The sequence below is a fragment of the Callospermophilus lateralis genome, chromosome 17 (assembly GCF_048772815.1).
Source record: "Callospermophilus lateralis isolate mCalLat2 chromosome 17, mCalLat2.hap1, whole genome shotgun sequence".
Lineage (NCBI taxonomy): Eukaryota > Metazoa > Chordata > Mammalia > Rodentia > Sciuridae > Callospermophilus > Callospermophilus lateralis.
The window spans coordinates 5,272,401-5,295,315 of NC_135321.1; positions in this window are offsets into that span (position 1 = coordinate 5,272,401).

The window sequence follows — 22,915 nt, forward strand, 5'->3', positions numbered from 1 at the left end:
TAATGCAAGGTGAACATCCTGGAATCAACATTATTTTTCTCCGTATCAGCAATGAATCGCTTCTTGTTGTGTGAAGACTGTATCACATGACTGTAAAGCAATGACACAGATGACTACATTGAGCCATCTAAATTAAACAGCCTGACTAAATGCACAGTCACAAAATGCCAGGATATCTTTTCCTATGGGATAACAATTCCATTTTTAAAGAACACATTTGTGCTTAATTTAATAAGTGTCTTTTTAAGGGTTAAGGCCTTAAACTCAAGTTAACCTAAAATGTGCAAAATGTAACACAAGTGGAAATATATTTATGTAAGTTACATATGAATTATTCAGTGTTCAGACACCAATCTGACTTTGCATTAAATTGCATTGATAGAGGCTCCCCGATCCTGACACAAATTAAACATTTGCCGAGTCTGGCCCTTCCCTCTTTCCCTGCCTGAAACGAGTGGTAGGGGGATGACCTTCATTATGCACAGTCATCCTTCAATTTTTTTTTTTTTCAAAAATGGTAGGTACTAAACTCTGCCTGACACTATTACTTGAAGGAAAATCAACTGAATATTATTATGTATATTTTAAGGCACCTTTCTTGCCCTGTGGGTACACACAAATCAGAAGTCCCTGCCCGCAAAGACCTTAAATTCTAGTTTGTGAAAATTTACTGGCCAATAAAGAGGTAATAAAACTATTGTCAGGAGACAACCACTCGGAGGATAACCATGCGACTCTAGGGACTGTTTGATATTTATTATTAGATCTGAAATAAAAGAAAAGGAATTAAGTGTGAGGATCCAGTAAGATAGAAACACCACCGTGTTCCTCATCTGTGGATGGATCTTACATTTGCGATGAACCCTGTGCTATTTATCCTGTTGCGTCTGAATGCTCTTGTTCTGTGTGGTTCATTTCTAGGCCTCAAGCAATGAAGACATTTTTTCAGAGAATAATTTCCACTTTCTTCCACTCTCCGACTTTGTGATTGACTTTCTGTCATTTTGTCCACACCATACCTCTGGTCTTACGAGAAACTTTTTACAAGGCCCAGAAGGCCTGGGAGGGGCAAGACGGTCCAGCCCCAATCTGGATGTCAGCCTCAACTCCAGTACTGCTCTAAATTCCCCCACCAGGAAAGCTTGTCTTCTCCTCGGGCTTCTTTCTGGTTATGGGCTCAGAGCCTCCAGCTCTTTTTCCTTGGCCTTGCACATTTGGTGGCATTCCCTTAGTTCACATGTCTTCTCTTCAACATGTCATTCTTGGGAAGCGAAGTCTCCACATTTTTTTTTTTTTTTTTAGCATTCTTTAGGTAATTGATTCTTCTCCTCAGACATCCTAGGAGATGTTCCGATTTTCCTTCCCTCTTTCTGCCAATCTCCAGTCTGGTATGACCACTTTGATTTCAAAGGTTATATAAAACTATCTTGCAAATAAATCTCCTTCCTGATGTTTATTGCTACGTTTAAGACACAAACCGAGTAAATCAGGTGAAATCTGAGCTTTCTCCATGTCAGGAATTCTGTCATCAGCCCTGACACCATGACTGATAAGACACAAATGTGCCAGCCATTGGTAAATCATTATGGTACACCTGAAAGAAGTGACCTAGGATCCTGCAGGAAGTCTGCTCCAGGTGGGCTGGTGTGGTCCCTAAGCCCCCTTGAAAAGGGAATTCCAACCTCCCCTGAACGAGGCAGTCAGTTCTCCACTTAGCCCCAGAGATGAGCATGGAGAGGGCCAGGATTCAGTGCACCGCATCTGGACAGCGTCCCCGTCATGACCGTTTTCACTGATGTGAACAAAAGCAGGAGGGGCTTCGACAGGAATGTCACTTCTGCCCATTTTCCAGAACCGCCCAGGTCTTAGTCTTCTTGCCCCATTCACGGGCCAATAGGATCCGTGTACCTGAAAATGAGCAGCAGTCATGTCTGAAATGTTTTATCAAGGGGCGGGGAGCGGAGGAGATTTGAACTGATGACTAGAATCCTCCAAAGAAGAGGAGACCTCACATACTCAGGAAGTAGCTGATTCAATATTCTACAGGAAGAATCTGCCCCGAAATCTAAGAACTATCTCCCAAGCTAGATATTGCTAAAACTACTTCCCCTCTGGGGACGCAGGGCCTGCCAATGTCAGAGCCGGAAATGGGATGTGGCACTGATGATTTTGAACTCCACCTCTGACTGACGTGAAGGTCCTCCGTTGCAAAGACCCAGCCTTCCTGTATGAGAGTGAAGAACACATCATCCATTTGGAAGTGGATCAGCCGGGATTTGGGCTGAAGAAGCTGAGGACCTCAGCCTGGCATTTGCAGCTGGGATTCTTGTCACCAAATGACTGAGGAGGCAAAAAAGCTGCAGAAGGAGGGAGTGAATGGCAGGGAGCAGCAGTGTTGGGAGCCTGAGTCCAGGCGGTGAAGAGCAGGTGACCCTGCTGCCCCCTGCACACTGCCCTGCCACTTACCAACACAGGGACATTGGTGTCATGTGACACAGGCCAAGCCCGTCTGCTGACCTATCCAAACACATCTTGATGCTGGTCACTCCTAATAGCTGTTCACTCTTGTGATACTCTGAAATTTTCCAAGTCCCTGATGGACCAGCTTAATACATATTTATTGCATCTATTCTATATGCAAGACATTCTTCACATATTATAATATGAATAAATCATACCAGTGTCAAAAATCTCCTACATTAAGATGTGCAGAGGAAACGCAGTGTGACTTTTTATATTCTGTATCCGATCAGGCCCACCCTAGAAGCCCCATCCCACGGGGTACCAGGGAATTGAAGTCAGCTTCTCAGTTTCTTCTGGTTTTGACAGTTTCTGTTCCTTAAATAATTTCCAACCAGTCTAAGCTTAGTTTCTGTTCAGGCTGAAGTGAGTCCAATGACTTCCTTTCCACACATGCTCAGCGGTTCAGAGCTCTGTCTCAGCACCTTTTGCCCATGACGGGTCCAGGTAGAAGAGTGCTTGCGACTGGATGCTCACAGTATGGGATGGGGAGGGAGAAGTCCTGCTGCTTGTCCTGGGTGGGTATCAGAGAAGACTCACCCAGCAGCCTCTGACACCTTCATTGAGTTCTGCAGGTATCCTCTGATAAGGACTGCAATTCAGCAAGTCCATATCATGAGCTGTCACAGGTCCTCATTGTTGTGACCCTGTGCTCCCTGCCTCCAACGGGTGGCACCATGTGCTTAGAGCTCTCCTGTGGTCTCTGCTTGCAACCCGGAGCCTTGTGTTCCTACCTCTTCAGCTACTTGGAGCAGCGATGGAAGGATTAGCTGGAACTTCAGGATCCCTCCCGCCCCAGGGAGCTGGGTGGGATTTGATACTGCACCACCACACTTGTATGGAGGCCATCTCCTTGACATCAGGGCAAGTTTGGTGTGGGTGGCCTCTCCTCAGGACTCTTAACTGGGCAAAGACCAAGGGTATTTCTGTATTTGCATGTTTCTGTTCTATTTTTAGAACTGGCATGGTGATTGCTAAGCGCTAAGTATGTGCACAGATTCTTTAAGACTCTTTCCACAAATTATGGCCCCCAGCCCTCTGAATACAAGCCACCCTTAACAAGTGCAGCTCATGGGTTGATGCCCACTGCTCAGACTGGCCAGACTCCCCCTCTCTTCTCTCCCTGGCCATGCCCACTTTGGTCAGTGAGCCACCATGTGCAAAGTCCAGACACCTTGGTTTCATCAGATTGAGAGACAAGGGGAAGAGACACCGAGGAGCACCTGCCGTTCCAGCTCCAGCCGTCAGTCTTTCCCGTCCAGGCACCTGGACTTGGGCCCTGTGAACCAGCAGCTGAGGAAGGAGCCTAGACATGATTCCAGCTCCCATGTAGTCACCTGAGGAAACACAGCGTGGACAGAGCTGGCCCAGGCTGAAGAGTGGACCTCATGAGACTCTAATTTACTTTACAAAGTGACAGTAACTGAGTAAGTCCAGGGTCTTGATCTCTTTTCTTTGCCTCTAGCAGCTGAGCTAACCCGGGAGGACAGGACCCCTGCTTCTGTGCTGCTCCTTCCTATCAATTTCTGCCCCAGCCACCCAGGATCTGAAGGTAGTAAGCTTTCTGTCTCCTCCTCACTCCTGGATGAGGTTTTCCTTTCTTAAAGCCAAGAGTTTTGTTTTAACAAAGCATGGCTTTCAAGATTACTGTTAGCATGGGATTCAACCTCTCTGAGGCTCAAAAACTGACCTGGGACTATGTATTTCAGCCCATGTTCTCTTTGGGGGGAATCTTCTGCCTCTTTGCTGATCTCAGGAGAAGGAAGGCTGCAAGCAAAGACCCTACAGAGACAGAGGCATCATGGTGTCAAACTGGAAGGAGCATGTGCTTTATAGGAGGAAGCAGAAAACCCCTCCTCATCCTGGGAAAGTTTTTGGGTTATTTGTGGATGTGAGAAGCAGACAAAAAAGAACACTCTGAAAACTCCTTGATTCCGTCTGAGGGATGAAAACGGCACTTGCATATGCAATGGCATCATCTGTATTAGAGCTAGTGAAGAGGGTTGAAAGAGGGCCATAGGGTTCAAAGCAGTCCCTCTGACAGAGAGCCAGGAAAGACGGAAAGGATGTCCAGGTAGAGGTCACATGAATGGAGGTGTAACATCAGGAAAGCAGGAAATATAAGTGAAGGCAGCACATGGCTCCATCGAGGAACAGGCTTGTGCCCCAGGAGCAGAGGGGACCAGACAGTGGGCAGTGGGGGAGTCTATTAGCTGCTAGGCAATGAGCGCTAATCTTTTGAGCATATTGGAATCCAGGAAAAGGTAAGTGAGCAGAGAAATGACATGCTCAGAATGGCAACCTAGACGTGTGATTCTACCAGTTGTACACAAGGAGAGTTTCAGTTAAGAGAATCCAGGGAATTCACTGTGGTGGTGCACACATGTAATACCAGCTACTTGGGAGACTAAGACAGGAGGTTCACACAAGATCAGCCTGGGTAACTTAGGAACTATCTAAAAATAAACCATAAAGAGCTGGGGATGTAGCTCAGTGGTAGAGCACTTGCCCAGCACACGCAAGCCCCTGGGTTCAACACCCAACACCCTCAACACCACTTATAACAGGAATCCCAGGGAAGAGGAACATGTTGCAATATTATATAAAGTTCTTTAAGATATAGTGTGGCAGGTTATAATTGTTCAATTAATATTAATTATTCTTCAAATTATTTTATTAAATATAGAAGTTTTTTTGGTTTCTTTTTTTTTTTTTGGTACCTAGGATTAAACCCTGGGTGCTGAATCACTGAGACACGTTCCCAACCTGTTTTTTTTTTTTTTTTAATTTTTTTTTAAATTTTGAGATAGTGTCTTGCTAAATTGCTTAGGGCCTGGCTAAGTTGCTAAAGCTGGTCTCCAATGTGTGAGCCTCCTGCCTCAGTCTCCTGAGCTCCTGGGGTCACAGGTAGGCGTGTGTCACCAAGCCCAGCTGGAAGTTGGAAGTTGTATTCTTGAAGATAATGTTAACGAATCTAGATTTTGGAGAATGAGTATAATTTGATAAGCAGATATCTAGAGATTATTTTGTAAATATGAAGTCACAAGAGAAAAATGAAAACAGAAAAATGAAATAACTGAGAGAACCTGTTTGTAGTTCAGTTTAGTGAAGACATCAACTGAGGGTACTCAAATCCTAAGAAATTATTTTGACAACAAAATTCCCTGAATATTTGGTTAAAAATTTATATAACAGTTTTAATATGCCCTGTGCTATACTAAACACTTCATATTTTTTTCCAGTGTAATCCTTACAATAAGCCATGAGATAAGTAATTGTGCTACACCTTTATTACAAATGAGGGAAATCAGCTCAGTCACAAATCAAAACAGTGGTCTAATTAGGATTCAAAGTGGTCTCAGTCCGACTGGGGCCAGAATTTTAATTGTTCTCTTTCTTTGACTTCGTGCTGTAGCCCATCCAGGAGAGCTACTAGAGGCTTTGGAGCAGGAAGACAGCATGAATATGCTGTGACTTAGTGGGTTCTGCTGCTATCCGGCACTGGACAGATGGAGTAGCAGAACTAGAAGCTGGAGCCCAGCAGAGAGGTTGAGAGACGGGACCTTGCTGAATGTCATGAGCTTAAGTGTGTCCGAGGTGGAGAAAAACAGGAGACTGGATCTCGTGCCAAGTGAGAAATCAACAAGGCGTGGTAAGGTGTTGGTGACCAGGTCTAAAAGGAGGAAACACAGAGGAATGTTGAGGACTGGGAGGAAGAAAAGGGGTCTGAGTCAGGGACCCCTGAGGAACCAGACTTTGAATGTCTTGATTGTTGCTATGGCCACATGGTGCAGATGTGCCTCAACATGCTAATGCAAAGTCTGGAACTCAAGTGACAGGAAGGGACTAGACAGTATTCTACGTGGGGTTTCTGAGAAATACCTGCAGCATCACAGATGAAGTGAGAATAGGGCGGATGGAGTGAAACCAAGGTGGGTGGGGGGAGCCATTTGCAGGGATATTTCCCAGAAGTGAGCCATGGTGGGAGTTCAGGTTCTCATGATAGAACTGGGTTCTTTTGTGCATCTCAGTGGAAAGCCAGAGGTCTCTTCTTAGAACAGAGGCATGTCTCAATTCTAAATGTGGTTTCGCAGCATAAAGCTGTCTGGTTGGCTATGGGGACAGACGTCGCTCAGGATGTGGCACCATAGTGAACACCCATGAGGGGACCCTAGGAAGGCTGGACTGGGAGGCTGGACCCTGAGAAGTGGTCAGTATCCTTCCAGTGTTTGTCTGGCAGAGAGAGAATTCTACGATATTAATAACTACTTCTTCCCGCATACCTAAAAAGCACCATAAAACCGAGAAAGGCAACTTATTGAATTACGGTACCATGATAAAACTTTAATCCCAAATTGTTTAACTCTTTTTCCCTCTAACAGAATCTTTATGTCATCGTGGTTGTTTTTATCAGAGGGGTAGGGGGCAGTGCTGGCCACTCACCTTTCAAACATCTCATCAAATTCAACGTAGATACGATAGAGGTCAACCCTTGAGGGATGTAAGATTGCCAAGGAGTGTGGGTGGAGGGTGTGGATAGGGACAGGCAGAAAGATGGACAGAAGCAGAGGCACTAGAGAGTTTACACGCATAACATGGAAATTGCTGGCAATGTTCAGAAACGGAAATGGGGAAGGATTTGTAAAGAACTGAGAAAGTACACACTCCAAGGGGAGGGTAAGAAAACTACCACAGGCAAGAAGGAGTTGGAGGTCAAGTGCTACAGAAAGCAATGTTACATAAGCGACAAAGACGTTCACTGAATTCACCAAACAATTAAAATAGTCAACAACGGCTAAAGTGAGGGATCAGAGGCTTATGTCGGATTTCAAAGGCATGTAAGAGGTCAAGGATGTAGGGAATGGTGAAGGCAGGCAACTCTTTTTCACAAGTTTGATGTGTAGAAACAGGTGAAGCAGGAGGCAGGCCTGGGGCTGCAGCAGGTGTTGGGATGTGCTGGCAGGAGGCGCGTGTGCGGTGACCAGCTCAGAAAGACTCAAGGGAAGGAGCAGGTTTACTCTTTCCCCAGGGTGAACATCCATGCTGTTTCCCCAAATAGAAATCTTTCTTTACAATTGGAACTGTTGTGGGAGATGTCCTCATTCTGGGAGAACTCTTCTTGCAACTGCATTTTTTAAGAAGTAGTATCTATGCAATGTTATGACAACTTTCTGAATAAATGTCACATTTTGAACCTTCCTAGCTGGTGCTCATGTTTCGGCAGTCTTCCCAGTGTCAGGGTATTTCATTTTAGTAAGTTCTGCCTTGTGGTGAATGGAGTGATAAATGTCAGCTTCTTAACTGTATTAAATGGGATTTTCCCGTGTGTGTGTTGTATTGCAGATGATAGCTCAGTCATTAATTAGGGCTTATCAAGAAACTACTGGATAATTTGAGTGGCAGCTGAGGGTTTTACACATGGAACATAAAACCAACTGTCTTTTCTCAATCTTTGTTTCTCTCTGCAGCTCTGTGTTACCTGACACTCACAATTGCCTCTCTTCTTCCTGCCTCCCCTGCTCTCAGGAGTTCCACCTTCACCTTGTGCTGAACTTGTAAGACTTCTTTCTCCTCTACGTGCTCATCCCCCCTTCTCCTCCCCTCTTTTGGGTGTGTGCCAACTTTCACCTGATTTTCTCATTTCTCTGGAAGCATCGTCCCTCAATATGTCACCCAAGTTCCTATCTAGTACACTTCCATGATGGGCACTGCTTCTGTGTTAGCACATACACTTATTTGGTTCAGCTTCCCAAATTTAATTGTCAAGTCCACAGCTACTTCATCATGTATGTGTATAGAATTCAAATGTATTGATCACTCGAGGTGTGGTGGCACACACCTGTGATCCCAGGGACACAGGAGGCTGACGCAGCAGGATGGCAAGTTCAAGGCCCAGCCTGGAAATTTAGCAAAACCCTGCCTCAAAGTAAAAATATAAAAAAGGGCTGGGGGTGCAGCACAGGAGTAGAGTGCCCCTAGTTCAATCCCCAGCACTAAAGAAAAAAAAAAAAGAATGAAAGCAAGGAAGGAAGGGAGAAAAGAAAAAGAATGGATTATCTACTTATACTTTATTAAAAAAAAGATATTAAACAAATAAAAATTATCAATATTCCTGTTCATTATTATTAAAATGCTCAATTTAAGAAAAAATACATACTCCCATCAAATTAAGTATAGATGAATTAATAATACCAATGCTCAGTGTGATTAAAAGTACACAGGGATACTTTTCTTTCATGTAAAATGTAGAACTAGTCTAACTTTCTCTAAAGAACATGTATCTCAAAGAGCCTTAAATTCTTTACAATTGTTGACTTCATTTTCCTATTTCTGGGTTTCTACCTTAAGGTCTAGAATTGTGAGTAGGCACCAAGACTTAGATAGAATTGCTCCTGCCTCAGTTAACATTGCCCCCAGGGTGAACCTTCCCTCCAAAATCAAATGCAGTCGTGAGCCCACTCTGAATGCTATGTGGCCCAGCCCCACTTGCGGGCACCAATGTGGCAATTACATTGGCCCACGTAAGGCTCACGTGTACCAACATTACAGTAGCCTTGCTTTGGCCTATAATTCCACACAAGAGGCCTACACCTGGACTTCCCAGAGAAATACATGACAATCTTTTCAAAACCCCTGAATTGGTTTGGGGGTTCACCTCAGCAGTAGTGTGTGCTTAGCATATAGGAGGCCCTGTGCTCAAACCACAGCACCAGCCAAAGCAAAGCACCTCACGTTAGCAGTGGAAGACTTGGGTGGGGGTTCTCTCTTCACCCCAGTTCACCAGATCACTGACCTTGGACCAAGTTGCTACAAGGGTTTAACCAACAAAAGGAAAACAAAGCCAGCTTGTTTAGAAATAAGGAAAAGAAAGTGCATTCAAATGTTTAATTATTCCAGATGATTTTCTTTGGGGGCCATAATTTTTAACTTCTGGGCTGGCATGCAGTCACTAAGTGTCCACACAAGTCCCTTTCCTCATACTACTTCATACAGTACCTGCCATGCTGTCTCCAGTCCCTCTGAAGACATCTTTTGCTACACACACACACACATATGCACCCCATATACACTAAATATATAAAAGCACTATTTTGGGACCAAAGTAGCATTTTTCTTATTAAAAGCACCTTAAGAGAAAAAAATGACCAACTGATTTTATTGCATGACCAAGCAGAGCCACGATTCATCTGTGAATACTTTCATTCCTTAACTTGTTGACCAGCAATTTCTACAAATGATGAGTTAGTTATGCTTGAAACTGAACCCTCAAAACAAGACGGGGTCTCCTGAAATTCTCGCAGTCTGGTCTGTGGGCCTGTCTGCTCCCGGGGTCTGACAACCTGCTGCTGAAGCACAGGCAGCTCCATGTGGCTGTGAAGCATCCATCCGACAGGCACATGCTGGCGAAAGTTCTCGCTCCCTCTCAAAATCCTCAAAATACCACTGGGTTTTCATGACTGACGCACAGTGCTGCTTGCCTCTGGAGAGGGCGAGATCCTGTTGGCAAATAGCGCACCGGCAATGCCATTGGTAGCAGCTGATGTGGCTTTTATAGGAAAAGGGCCTGCGATTTCCTGTTGTGGCACGGGGGACTGTCATTAGTCAAAGGACTACTTGAACCGCATACTTAGGAACTGCTTTTCCCTTGGCAAGATTAAATTGATATGGGGGAAAGAGCAGATGCGTCACGGGCCACTTGAATTTAGCCGTGAGCACAAGTGTCCTAAGACTGCACATGGGGACTTTGTGTCCATCAGCAAGTTTAACGAGGCTGTCGTTGGGCAAATCCTAAGTAAAACTGACAGAAAGAGAGGCAAATGGAATTTACTTGACAATCCTCCTTCTGATCTGCTGGGAGAGATTTTTGTTTTCTTCCAGGGTTGGAGTGGGATGGGGGGGAGGGGCAGATCATAAAACTTTAGGCTAGAAAGAAATTAAGCATTTTATCCTAGAAAAAGTCACCTCCTGGAATGAGTATTGGACAAATAGGTGATGTAATAAGTAATTAAGAGCTAATGTAATGAAAGAGCGTACTCGCCCTGTGTTTTCTTAACCATCAGTGTTCCTTTAGAACCTGCAGGCAGTCCCAGGAAGTGTGCAGACCAGTGACTTCAGGGCCATTTCTTTTATGTATACAATAGTACATTGTGCAGGGGAAACAGCAGAGCCATCTCTAACTTGAGTGTTCCACAAACCTAAACATGCTGCTATACAGCAACGTCCACTTCTTCAGGTCCACCCGGCTGCTTCATCTCAACCTTGGAGTGTCCGCTCAGCTGTATGTCCTCATCAAACCTCCGTGCCACCTTATGCAAGTTCTAACAGGAATGCTGGGCTCCTCTCTTTCTATTCTATTCTATTCTATTCTATTCTATTCTATTCTCTATTCTCTATTCTACTTTTGGGTACTGAGGATTGAACCCAGGGAAACTCTACCACTGAACTACCAGTCCTTTTTATTTTATTTGTTTATTTTGAGACAGGGCTTCACCATGCTATGGAGGCTGACCTGGAACTTGTGATCCTCTAGCCTCAGCCTCCAAGTTGTTGGAATTATAGGAGTGCACCACCACACAGGACCCCTTGTCCCATTTATCACATTCTTTTATCGGGTAGCAACACACCCATTTCTGAAATGATCTTATTTGCAGCCCTGATTTCAGCCTGTCTTTCTCCCAGGGAGTAAAAACACCCCGAGACAAGGCCTGGTCTCTCCTGCCCTTGCTGGGTCATATCTGCATGGCCATGGCAGACAGTTCAAGATATGTTGAATTCATGGAATGAAGTCTTTACTTATCAGGTACCAATTCCCCCCAGGGGGAAGTAACACATAACTTGGGCTCTCACAGAGCCAGGGTGATCGTGTTGACAGGAAAAGTCTTCCTGTCATGCAGCTGTTCACTCAAATGTGACAAGGAGCACACTGCTGTCACTTCCTATTCACACCAGCCTGAGCCCAGAAAAGCCACCAGCTGTGGGGTGTCAGGGCTGCGACTCTGCCCAGGAAACATGATTCACACTGCAGAACCTTTTATTTGCTGTCACCAGTGGCTGCTTGACACCCCACTTCCCTGTGATTGACTCTTGCAGGCTGGTCTGGTCACTGGTCCAATGCCCACTGGACAGCTGCCTATGCGGGCCGTCTGTCTTGATTCTGTCATGAGCACCCAACTTGAAGATGTCTGCAGCTATTTAAACTTATCTCAAAATCAGCTTTGGTATCAATAAAATCGACATGTATGCAACATAAAATATTTCATATGCCTTTTTTGGAACTGCTACGGTTCCAAAGGTTCCAAATTCATGTGAATGGAAAAGGAAGCCCCTCCTCCCCTTACTTGGCTCAGCCACTTCAGCTGCATCTCCTTGCAACAGGGGCTGACTGCAGTTTTGCTTTTGTCAAGCCCTGACTGTGACCATGATTTATTCGCCTAAAGGGGATAAATGTTTAAGATGCCTTTTCATATGAAAAATTCCTCCCGCTGCATGATTGAAACTAAGATTTGAAATGAAATCTGCGGTCAATAGTAAGACTAATGAGAGCTATAAAATTTCAAGCAAATCTTTCATGCTAGGCATTTACGAATGTATCTTTCCTTCTTCCAAAACCATGTCAAGTAGAAACAATTTCCATTTTACATGTGAAAAAGCAAGGCATGTGGTCTTATTGTGCAGGGGAATTTCTTCTTAACTGTTTTGGTTATATGTGATTTCTCAAAATATGAAATTAGGGTTGTGCGTTTTCTCTTGCCTTTGAAGGGAATGAGAAGATAAGCCACGTGGAGAATTTGCGTTTGAAACAGGAAAGGGAGACAGTAGGGGTGGTATTCGCCATGTGAATATCTAAGCTTTGTGGATGCTTAGAAAATAACCAGTTCTGCTTCCTCCTATGATGTGTCCTGCGTCAGAAGGAAAAAATGGTTTATGTGAAATGAACAAAAAGTGAGATTTTTTTACTCAAGCACTATGTGGCTAGTCCTTGAAAATTCTCAAGCAGTATGCATTTCAGATAATGTTCTATCCTGTAACCAAAAAAATAAATTTGAATTTAGAATTTACCTAAAATTAGTAGAATAAGTGTCATTGGTTATTTTGACACAGTTTCTTTACTTGGAATCTTCTAAGATGGAGAAATGATTCTTGTTTTTAAAAAATGGGCATTGAATTTTAAAAATAAATAACCTGTAACTGTATATGAATCTATCTCTCATTATTTCTACTTCAAAATATTCTGCAGATATGGGGACTTGATACTCCTTTATACCTTCTCTTTTGCTTTCTTTTACTTTTCCATTGGTATACACAAAGATAAATACAAAGGATCCCTATGACATGACAGGATCTACTACAGTTTGAGATATTGTTTCTTCTGATAACTCATGACAGTCTTTTCCAACAAGACTTTTCCATCAAAACCTTGTTGAATTTTTAAGAGATAAATATCTTTGTCTGTCTTAAGTTTTGAAAAAAAATTTGTTCTCTTGCTCCCTTTAAACATCTTAGTTTTAAAATAATCAAGTTCAATCATTTTTTAAAAATGCCTGCCATATATTCCCTTACAAAAGATCAGCATAAAATCAGTTGACTAAGGGAGTAAGATGGAAGACCATAAGGAAAAGAAAGCCACTTGGTGGATGGACATGTGGCTTTGCCTGGACCCTGGAGCAGGATGACCTCCTCACCCGGCTGCCTTCTGCCCGGCAACTTGCCACCCGACCTCTGTTCACGTGCTCATTAGCTGGGTGCTCCACACTGTAACTTCCACAATGCTAGAAAATAAAAAATACCAATTTAAATAAAAGTTGCTTCATGCCGCATTCAGCATCTCACACAATGAAAACATTTTAGCTGCTGAGAAAGTTGCCGAATTAATCCTTGGTGACCAAAGTCAGGGTCCTTGTGTTAGAAACACCGGCGTGATGAAGCAGTATGAGAGTGTTGATTCTGACTGCAGTTTGAGATTGGGATGAATATTACTGGAGTCCAGAGCTCAAGTAGCACCTTAGTTCATGCAACAGGAAATGAGCTCATTAACTCCTCTGGCAACTTTCTGAGTGCACAGTCGCTTAGGGAAAGCATGGTGAGTGAAAGGCACAGCACAGGTCAGCTAAGAGGAGTACAAGCCCTCAGCCCCCCCATGCACAGTGGCAAGTGTGAACCTGGAGACACAGCACACAGCCGCACGTACAGCTCAAGACAACAGGATGGAGGAAGAGCTGATCACCCAGAAAACTACTGATGCAGGGTCCGATTCTCCCGTTCTGCTCACCACAAAAGCACACAGTTGGCTAAGAGAAATGTTGAAGAGGAGGGGCTATTCTTTTTTTTTTTTTTTTCTTTTTAGCAGTTTTTTTTAAAATTTTTTTTATTATTAGTTGTTCAAAACATTACAAAGCTCTTGACATATCATATTTCATATTCTGAGCCACTTCCCTGTCATTCTCTGCATCCTAGAGCAAGTGTGAAAATGTTCATGAAGAAGCCTTAAAATTGGGTTAGAGAAAAACGAAGATTATTACCTTGTAGAAATGTGTTCTGGCCACAGGAGGCCACTGTGGTTGCAATTATATCTCTGATACCTGCCCGCCATGCAAAATAGGTAGACCAATTTTTAATATTAATACTGTGTTCTATTGTCCTTTCTTGGGTTTCCTCAAGCATCCGTTTATACCACTTGTGTAACATGTCCCACATCATGCTTTAAGATATCTATCCTTCCCATCAAACCCCTCGTGCCTGGCTTTCCATGCACCTTCCCATCCCTAGCAAGTATACACATCATGTGTGCTGAGTCAGTGTGAATGGGGTGAACATCGACAGAAATGAATGAATGAGCAGACGTGACTGGGAAATGGCAAATTTTTAAAATGAATTTCAGTCATATTACGGTTTGACTAATTATTGAGATCTTATCCAATTAATCTGAATCCACTCTATCACATATAGCACATAGATTCTTTTACATAGTATATAAAGAATTAATGACATTTAATCAAATTAAATTATGTCGTGGACCATAATAGCAAGTATTATAGAATGAAAATGATATCAGAAATGTCAAAGCCTCAAATATAAAAGTACAAAAAGATAATTCTATCATGTTCAATCCTGATTGTGGATACACACAAATACCTCCTTCTTGCAGTGTTCTTCAGATTATTAAGTGGTTTATTAGTTTGAAAATTATTTTTGTTCACAGCATACTTCAAAAATGAAGTTGTATATCACAATAAAAGATATTTTCTAAACCAGGATTTTGTGTAATTTAGTTTGTTTCCAAACTAATAGTTATTTAATATTTTAATTTTCTTCTTACAGTCTATCTCTCTTAATCTCTAGACTTGTTAGCAATAGAATTGATAATTGATTTCATAGATATTGGATTTCTTAACTTATCACTTTATGAGAAATGATAAATTGGGGGTAATTAATAGTTCAAGTGCATTTAGAAAATATAATTTGCAACTTAAATCAATTTAACTAAAATATTTACCTATATACATTTAGATTATTTAAAAGTTTTATGAAAGATGATTTCACAAAACAAAGAATAAGGGGACATGTAAGATTTTTATCTTTTTATTCTAATTTGTTATCTATGACAGCAAAATACATTACAATTCATATTACACATATAGAGCACAGTTTTTCATATCTCTGGTTGTATATAAAATATATTCACACCATTCGTGACTTCATAATGTACTTAGGGTAATGATGCCCATCTCATTCCACCATCTTTTTTACCCCCATTCCCTCTCCCAACCCCTTCCTCCTCTCTGCCCTATCTAGAGTTGGTCTATTCCTCCCATGCTTCCCCTCCCAACCCCACTATGAATCAGCCTCCTTATATCAGAGAAAACATTCAGCCTTTGGTGTTTTGGAATTGGCTAACTTCACTTAGCATTATATTCTCCAACTCCATCCATTTCCCTGCAAATGCCATGATTTTATTCTTTTATTGCTGAGTAATATTGATTGTGTATATATACACTACATTTTCTCTATCCATTCATTTAATAAAGGACATCTAGGTTGGTTCCACAGTTTAGCTACTGTGAATTGTGCTGTAATGAACATTGATTTGGTTGTGTCCCTGTAGTATGCTGATTTTAAGTCCTTTGGGTATAGACCAAGGATTGGGATAGCTGGGTCAAGTGGTGGTTCCATTTCCCAGCTTTCCAAGGAATCTCCATACTGCTTTCCATATTGGCTGCACTAATTTGCAGTCCCACCAGCAATGTATGACTGTGCTTTTTCCTCTCACATCCTTTCCAACATTGATTGTTGTTTGTGTTCCTAATAGCTGCCATTCTGACTGGAGTGAGATGAAATCTTAGAGTAGTTGAGATTTGCATTTATCTAATTGCTACAGATGTTGAACCTTTTCTCATATATTTGTTGTTGAGTGCATATCATTTTTTAAGAGGTGTTCAGTTCCTTGGCCCATTTATTGACTGGGGCTATTTGTTTTTTGGTTTTTAGCTTTTTGAGTTATTTATATATCCTAGAGATTAGTGCTCTATCCGATGTGCAAGTGGTTAAAACAGTTGATCCCAAGATGTAGGTTCTCTATTTATCTCACTGATTGTTTCTTTTTCTGAGAAGAAGCTTTTTAGTTTGAATCCATCCCATTTATTAATTCTTTATTTTAATTCTTGTGCTATAGGAGTCTTATTAAGGAAGTTGGGGCCCAATCCGATATGATGGAGATTTGGGCCTACTTTTTCTTCTAATAGGTGCAGGGTCCCTGGTCTAATTCCTAGGTCATTGATCCACTTTGAGTTGAATTTTATGCAGGGTGAGAGAGAGGGGTTTAACTTCATTTTGTTGCATATGGATTTCCAGTTTTCCCAGCACCATTTGTTGAAGAGGCTATCTTTTCTCCAATGTATGTTTTTGGCACCTTTGTCTAACATAAGATAACTGTAATTATGTGGATTAGCCTCTGTGTCCTCTATTCTGTACTATTGGTCTATCAGTCTATTTTGGAGCCAATACTATGCTGTTTTAGTTACTATTGTTTTGTAGCATAGTTTGAGGTCTGGTATAGTGATTCCAACAGCTTCACTCTTCTGGCTAAGGATTGCTTTAGCTATTCTGGGTCTTTTATTTTTCCAGATAAATTTCATGACTGCTTTTTCTATTTCAAGAGGAATGTCATGGAGATTTTGATTAGAATTGCATTAAATATGTGTAATCCTTTTGATAATATGGTTATTTTGACAATATTAATTCTGCCTATCCAAGAACAAGGGAGATCTTTCCATCTTCTAAGGTCTTCTTTAATTTCTTCCTTTAGTGCTCTGTGTTTCATTATAGAGATCTTTCACCTCTTTTATTACGTTGATTTCCAAGTATTTTAATTTTTTGATGCTATTGTAAATGGGGTAGTTGTCCTTATTTCCCTTTCAGAGAATTTATCACTGATATACAGAAATGCCTTTGATTCATGGGTGTTAGTTTTATATCCTGCTACTTTGCCAAATTCATTTACTGTTTTTTCTGGTGGAATTTAGGGTTTTCTAGGTATAGAATCATATCATTGGCAAATAATGTTAATTTGAGTTCTTCTTCTCCTGTCTGTATCTCTTTAATTTCTTTCATCTAATTGCTCTATCCAGTGTTTCAAGAACTATGTTAAATAAAAGTGATAAATGAGGGCATCCGTGACTTGTTTCAGTTTTTAGAGTGAATACTTTCAATTTTTCTCCATTTAGAATGATGTTGGCCTGGGGCTTAGCATAGATAGCTTTTATGATGTTGAGATATATTCCTGTTATCCCTAGTTTTTCTAGTGTTTGGAACATATGTAGGTGCTGTATTTTGTTGAATGCTTTTTCTGCATCAATTGAAAAGATCATATGATTCTTATCTTTAAGTCTACTGATGTGATGAATTATTTATTGATTTACATAGGTTTAACCAACCTTGCATCCCTGGGATGAATCCCACTTGATCGTGGTACACAATCTTTTTGATTATGTTTTTGTATTCAATTTTCCAGAATTTTATTGAGAATTTTTACATCTATGTTCATTAGAGATATTGGTCTGAAGTTTTCTTTCATTGATGTGTCCTTCCCTGGTTTTGGAATCAGGGTGATATTGGCCTCATAGGACGAGTTTTGAAGTGCTGCCTCTTTTTCTACTTCAAGATATAATTCATAGAGTATAGGCATTAATTCTTCTTTATAGGTCTTATAAAACTCAGCTGAGTATCTATCTGGTGCTGGGATTTTCTTGGTTGGTAAGATTCTGAAGGCATCTTCTATTTCCTTGCTTGAAATTGAGCTGTTTAAATTGTGTATATCATCCTGGTTCAATTTTGGACAACTCATATTCCTCTACAATTTGTCAATGCCTTGGATATTCTCTATTTTATCAGAGTACAAGTTTTCAAAATAATTTGTAATTATCTTCTGTATCTCTGTAGTGTCTGTTGTGATATTTCCTTTCTCATCTTATAGGTTAGTGATTTGAGTTTTCTCTCAACTTCTCTTTGTTAGCATGGCTAAGGGTTTGTCAATTTTATTTATTTTTTTCTTATGATCAACTTTTTGTTTTGTTAATTGTTTTAATTGTTTCTTTTGTTTCAATTTCATTGATTTCAGCTCTGATGTTAATTATTTCCTGTCTTCTGATGCTTTTTGTGTTGATTTGTTCTTCTTTTTCTAGGACTTTGAGATGTAGTGTTAATTCATTTATTTGTTGTCTTTTTCTCCTTTTATGGAATGAACTCCTTGAAATGTACTTTTTCTTAGTATTGCCTTCATAGTGTCCCAGAGATCTTGATATGTTGTATCATTGTTCTCAATTACCTCTAAGAATTTTTTAATCTCCTCTTTGATGTCTTTTACAACCCATTTTGTTTATTCAGTAACATGTTATTTAGTCTCCAGGTGTTGGAGTAGTTTTTATTTTATTATTTTATCATTGATTTCTAATTTCATTCCATTGTGATCTGATAGAATGCAGGGTAGCATCTCTACTTTTTTGCATTTGTTAAGAGTTGCTTTGTGGCATAATATATGGTCTATTTTAGAGAACAATCCATGTGCTTCTGAGAAGAAAGTGTATTCGATTGTTGAAGGATGAAACATTCTATATATGTCAGTTAAACCTAAGCTATTGATTGTATTATTGAGTTCTATTTTCTTTGTTCATCTTTTGTTAAGTTTGGAAGATCTATCTAGTGGTGAAAGAGGTATGTTAAAGTCACCCAGAATCATTGTGTTGTGGTCAATTTGACTCTTGAACTTGAGAAGAGTTTGTTTGATGAACATAGATGCTCCATTGTTTGGGGCATATATATTTATAATTATTGTCTTATTGGTGTATGCTTCCCTTGAGCAGTATGAAATGTCCTTCTTTATTTCTTTTGATTAACTTATCTTAAAGTCTACTTTATTTGATAAAAGGATGGAAACCTCTGCTTGATTCCACAGTCATGTGAGTGGTATGATTTTTCCCAACCTTTCACCTTCAGTCTGTGGATATCTTTTCCTATGAGATGAGTATCTTGGAGGCAGCATGTTGTTGGGTCTTTAAAAAAATCCAATCAGCTAGCCTATGTCTTTTGATTGATGAGTTTAGGCCATTAACATTCAGGGTTATTATTGAGACATGATTTGTATTCCCAGCCATTTTTGTTATTTAACTTGACTTGGTTTCATTAGCTTTTCCTTTAGTGCAATACCTCCCTCTGCTGATTTTTATCATTGTTTTTAATTTCCTCTTCATGAAAGGAAGGATGTTTTATAGTGCAGACTTTCTAGTTGTAAAATCTTTTAACTTTTGTTTATCATGAAAGATTTTTATTTCATTATCAAATTTAAAGCTTAGTTTTGCTGGATATAAGATTCTTGGTTGACATCCATTTTCTTTCAGAGCTTGGTATATGTTGTTCCATGATATTCTGGCTTTCATAGTCTGGGTTGAAAAATCTGCACATAATCTGATAGCTTAGATATGACATTTACAATTTGGTCACAATGTACTAAAATGGTGAATTCCATTATTATCTACAATATAATCAGGAGCTTTGTAAAAGGGTTTACAGTTTCTGATGGTGGACAAAGAACAAGGGATGAGGAGTAGGAAGATATGCTGAGGAGGTAGGAGGTGTGGGTATAGAGTTACTATATCTTAGAAAGTGTGAAAGAGAAATCTAAAGAAAAAGGTTAGTAGTAGGAGAATAAAGAGGTAGTAATTTTGGGTAGGCAAGTAAGAGGGAAGACAGTAAAATACAAAAGACAAACACACATATGTATTAAGAAAATTTTAAAAAATGTTAAAATAGTGAAAATCGGAGAAAAATAAGAGGAAAAAACCAAAAAGAAATAAGAAAAAAAAAATGATATACAACACAACTGTAATATACTATTCAGTTGTTTCAATCTCAATATCCTAATTCATGCAAAGTACTTGGTTTTACATATGTTGGGGATGTGAGGTTGGGAGAATAAGGAGAGAGAAAAAAGAAAAAAACTCAGAGGAAGAAACAAGGATTGTTTTAGTTGGAGATCAATATCTTTCCTGCTTCTCTTCTCATCCAGTAGGTAGGGTTTTCTGTTCTTAGTTGGTATCTCCACCCTCAGGATGGTAGGGATTACCAGGGTGTGAGGGTTGGTCTTGGGTGCAGGGCACCTGGAAATGGGGTATGGCACCTGCCATCCTGTTGTGAGACAGCACCTTAAGAATCTCCTCTGTGGTCTGCTCCTGTGACGTGAGCACAGGTCTTATCTCCTCCACTCGCCTGTGACCTCATAGTTCCTGCCCTCTAAATTAGTCTCTGAAGTTTATCTCCATCACCCTCTCCCTTTCCACTTCCTAATCAGGAGCGTTTCTCTCCAGGGGTCTTGTGTGTTGCAGTCTGGTGACTGTGCACCTGTCATGGAGGGCTGTTATGAATTAGGCAGTCACTGCACCAGGTTACCAGCTGCTGGGGATTGGGGGAAATTAGAACACCATGGGTACCTGGCTATCCCATGTTCCAAACTAGTAGTTGCCTGACTAAAGATGGTGATGAAGGGGATTCAAGATGGAGACTGAGGTTTTCCCCAATGGGGTGTCAGGTTGAGTGGGGAAGCCGGGCGATGGCGTTGTGCGATGAGTTTAGAGATGAGCTCCATGGCGTATAGTGTTGCCACCATCGGCTGTCTTCAGAACTGTGATGTCCCCAGGTGCAGGCAGGCTACCACGAGTAGGGGACTATGGCAGTAGCTGCCCAGTCCCAAGATAGAGGTGACAAAGAGTCCCACGTTGATAGATGGGAGTCCACACGGGAGTTGTGGCTGGAGTTCCTGCTGGTGGGGAGTGGCTGAGTGTCCTCTGTGGGAGCAGCGTCTGGGAATTCTGCACCAGTGCTGATGTCAGTGTTCTTGCTAAGGCACCTGTGAGACCTTCGTGGGTGAGTAGTCCAATCAGGAGTCATTTCTAACACTGAGGCCCGGCCTGCAGGGCATGGCAGCTGTGATTCCTGTGCAGGATCAGCTGCAGAGGGATCCTCTAAGCACTCTCAGCAAAGCAGCATCCCCATAGTTCAGTGGCCCGCCATCTTGGATCAAGATTTGTATCTTTAAGCATCAGTGATTCTGAGTGCTTTTCAATTCTTTATCATGGAAAATTTACAAATCACTTCATTTGTGTATTTACGAAAATATCTTTCTACCCACAATTACTTTCTTCCTCTGTGAGTTTTCCACTGCACCAGCCACGGGATACACAGTCAGGAGCAGGTGCTGTTTGGAACCAGCTATTTGCCTTATTGTTTTTTTTTTTTTTTTTTTTTTTTTGACCAAAATGAAATAATTCTCAAATGTGCCAAGGTAGCTATGTGTTGGGACAATGTTAAGTGTCTGTGACCCTAAGGATAGTCACAGCACAGTGGAGGTAAAAATCACATATATATAGACATGTAGCCAAATGTGCTAAAGCAATGTAAAAGGTTTGCCCCTCATGTTCCAACAGCACAGATGATAAAGGAATTAAACTAGTCTACTTCATAAAATTTGAGTAAGACATTAAAAAATAGATGATTTTTCTAGATAGAAAATTTCGAATAGAGGGAAAGCAATTATGAAATGTCAGTAACAAAAGTGACAAGTTATTGATTTTTGAATACTTAACACATGCCAACCTTTATACTGATACTCAAAATCATTCAGTACTCACAAGAACTAGAGCTACTTTCCTGTTTAACAAATGAGGAAATTGAGTATAGGAACACTGAGTTGTTCAAAACCAGACCACATGTGTTTATTTGCTTATTTGTCCATTAATTGACTCAAGTTGTTGGCGAGCATCACGCCAAGTGCTGGGATATGCACCTGCCCTCCAGAGAGCTTCCAGCCTGGGAGCAACAGACTGCAGAGGAGCAGATCCTGGGAGCTCTTCCCGCTCTTAAGGTCTAAGCTACACACTCCTGCAGTGCAGAGAAGGTCTGGAACATTCTGTGGGCAAGCTGAAGGAGGACCTAAAGAGAGTAGGAACAGGTATGTCTACTTCTTCTCCTTGAGGAGCTTGCACTTCACTGTGAGCAGACCCAGTATTCTTAGAGCAGGTGTCCGGCATGATCAGGTGGTGTCCAAGGAGAGAGTAAAGAACGAAGGAGAGGGTGGAGAGATGGGAGACGAGGATCTAAAAGCAGAAAATGAAAACAGGATGGGAGGACACCTTGTTTATAAAGCATAACTACACCGGCCAGGGTAGTTCCAGACAGTTCACATATTCTATGGTAGGAACAAAAGCTTTTTGCATTTATTCTTGGACTCCAAATTTTAAAAAGTACTTTTAAGTCACTCAGTTTTTTCAGAGATAAATTTGTGTATTGAAAACAAGCAAGACAAAACATTTCCTTCTGAAGGAGCAGAGTCCTGACCTAAAGTTCCTACTGTCATCTATAATTTGTATGAATAACTTAGAGCTAATTACCCTTCAGAGCTTCACTGATTGATTAATTGCATGCAGCTTACATATCTAAATATTGGAAATGTTGAACAAAATGAGCCCTAAATTATTTTAATTTTCTCATGATCTACCATTTTAATTTTTCAACTATGAAAGACCACTTAGTAACTCTTGATCATCTTCAATTATTAATTAAAAGTGGTCTCTAAATTAGGAATGAACAGAGATGATAGGCTGGTGGGAAAGAAGCAAATTAGGTAAACTGGAGTTCAATCTCATTTTAGTTCAGAAAGGAGTATTTTAGCACTGTAAAAAGATCATCTGATGACAGCATCCCCTTAAATTGTGATGTGAATACTTGTGTACTACTGATTCAAACTGCCTCCCTTGCACCTCATGTAATGCTTCACTTTGTCCAAGTTGCCACTGTGTTTCCTGAAAGAATTTCAGAGGAATATTTGCAACTCTGGAGCTCTTGAGGAATT